Source organism: Heptranchias perlo, chromosome 19, assembly GCF_035084215.1.
Source record: "Heptranchias perlo isolate sHepPer1 chromosome 19, sHepPer1.hap1, whole genome shotgun sequence".
Classification (NCBI taxonomy): Eukaryota; Metazoa; Chordata; class Chondrichthyes; order Hexanchiformes; family Hexanchidae; genus Heptranchias; species Heptranchias perlo.
In genome coordinates, this window is record NC_090343.1 from 24110027 (window position 1) to 24112686 (window position 2660).

A 2660-nucleotide genomic window follows, 5' to 3' on the forward strand; every position below is an offset into this window, starting at 1 on the left:
TGGAGTTGATGGTCATGGGGGCCACTGAAGAATCCTGAGTGGGCATCACCGACTAATTTCTTGATGGGGTCCTTCAACAGTTGTTAAGCTCCCAATTTACTTATTTAAGGGGCCCAATGCCTGTTTTAGGGACCGCCCACATCGTCTAAAAAGGGTCCCATAAATTTAACAGTGGGACCAATGCCTGTGCAGATTGGGCGCAGGCCGTCCCACTGCTAAATTGGTATGCCTTGCGCCTGTTTTACGCCCAAAAATCCATTTTACGCAGACCGATTTCTACTCATTTATGCACCAAATGGGCACAGCAAATGATCCCTGTACCCGAAGGTAGAGGCTTGCGACGAATTGCTCCTCGTCTACATAATCGTGGAGAGCTACCGTGCTTTCAGCCATCTAGACCCTAAGTGCTGGAATTCAATTTCATGCCATCTGCCCTGCTGGCAGCAATCCTCAGGTAAGTCTCAGGATGGACAGGGGGCGGAGAGGACCATTGTCATCCAAGGTGCCCGACTGAAACTAGCATTAGGTCAATTGCCTATGCAATTCAAAGGCCAAATGCCTGTTTCAGGCCCCTTTGCCAATTTGTGCCCCTTTTCTACTGCGCATAACAGCCAAACCAGTGGGCCTTAAAGGGACCACAGGAGGCTGCCAACAAAAAGGTAAGCACAAAAAAAAGTGTACTTACTTAAATGTGGAGTCAGGAGGAGCAAAAATGCTCATCCGAGCTCCACATTAAAACTGTGGGCTGCTGTCAGCCTGTGCTTGCCACCTGCCCACCCCCCAACTAACCTGCTGCCGTAAGCCGGTATCCCGTGGTGGGCGAGCTGCTCACCGGTAATATATAAATGGGGTTGGCAGACCAATTTCCAATGGTCCTGCTGCCCGTTGCTTTAGGCGCATGCAGCAGCAGCTTCTAGGCCATTGTGTAGAAGGTTCCCCTGCAGTGAGGACCAGAGTGGGGATTTGAATCCTATGCTCTGACCATCCATGGCAGTCACGTGTGGCCACATGACCGATTTGTGCAGTAAGGTACTATAGCCTAAAAGTTTTTGTTATTAGTGGTGAAATGCTTAATGTAATCTTGTGACATTCCTCTGACCCTTATCTTAGCTCAGGCATTAACGTCAGTGTTGAAATACCAAAAATAGAAATATCACATGAAAGCGCTAAAATTGCACCATTAATCTGGCCAATAGTAATTTCTAGGTATAATGCTGACCTGGAAAACTGGGAAAGGCTGCAGCACGAAAACCACAAACAGGAAGACTTTTCTGAAGCATTTAAAATACCGATGCACGTTTACTGGGTTTTATTATTAATATAATAAATTACAAGCACTGTTACCAAAGAGGCGAAAACCAAGTGATATGTCACGAAAATTAGCCAGTTGTACATTCTTTACGGTAAGTTCCGTGCTGTGTAACCGTTTCATTACACATTTTGTACAGTTACAATATATGCTGCATAATCTGAATACGATGGATTCAAATACAGTGTTAAATGACATTGTATAATACACGTTACACATAAGTATCGGACAACTAATTGTAATAGACTCATTGTCAGACGATTGCATCATTTTCCTATGCTTTCCATCATCAGTCTATTACTCGCTGCTTTCTGGGCCATTTTTTCAGCTTTGGCCATTCCCAGGAATTCTCTCAATAGGTGAAAGGTGAGGTCGAGGGAGTTGGGTTTTGACTTGTATCTTTTTGATCGATACATGTCGTCGTTGCCTCTCTGAAGTTCTTCGGCACTCTGGCTATTTGAAAGTACGTAGCCCAGAGTTACCAGGAATGGCTCTTGCCTTTGAGCCGTGGCCTTTGAGTCATCAGAAGATGCTTGGAGCAGGTTCTGGCGAAATGGTAGATGTAGACTGTGGTCCCACTGTTCCAGATCTGGCCCGGGCTCCTCCCTGCTGTGCGAGTCAAATCGCTTGGTGTTTGTTATAGGATGCGACTCTTTCGCAGGAAGGAAGCCGAGCACGAATAGAGATGTTGCCAAGATCAGTTTATTCATGTTGACAGGCTGTTTGACTAGATCTTGGACTCTAAAAATACGAAAACAACAGATTATTTCACGTATAAAGACAATGGCATTGTCGTGTGCTCAGCAAGATTCGTGACAGGATTGGATAAACACAATTACAAATAAGAGCCTTTCAGAGGTTCCTCCAATAAAGACATTCTCTTAAACCCACTATGTCCATGTCTCAGTCTATCACTGTTGATTCCGATTCAGCCCTGACAAGATAATTCTCTTATTAACAGAAAACTTTTCTGCAAACAGTTGGGTGATTGTTACTGCATATATTATTCAATTACAGAATGTCTAGTCACTATCTGTAGGATTATACTCCAGGCTAACCAGTTGATGTCAAAGTCAAATCTCTTATTTGTTCGCAAAGGTGCACTTTTAAAATAAGGTAATTCTACGCTACAGACAATTTTCACATGACATTGACAGCACAAGTTATCTGCCCTCAAAAACTGGATAGTAAATGTTGCAAAAAATAATGATTGTAACGATTATGTACGACTAGTTCGCTGACGCATATTGCAATTATTAATCTTTGACATACTTGTAAAACTTGTCCTTTAACCCAATCCATAATTCACTAAAGCAGCAGAAACTTTCAGCTATATCGCTGCGCTTCCCGG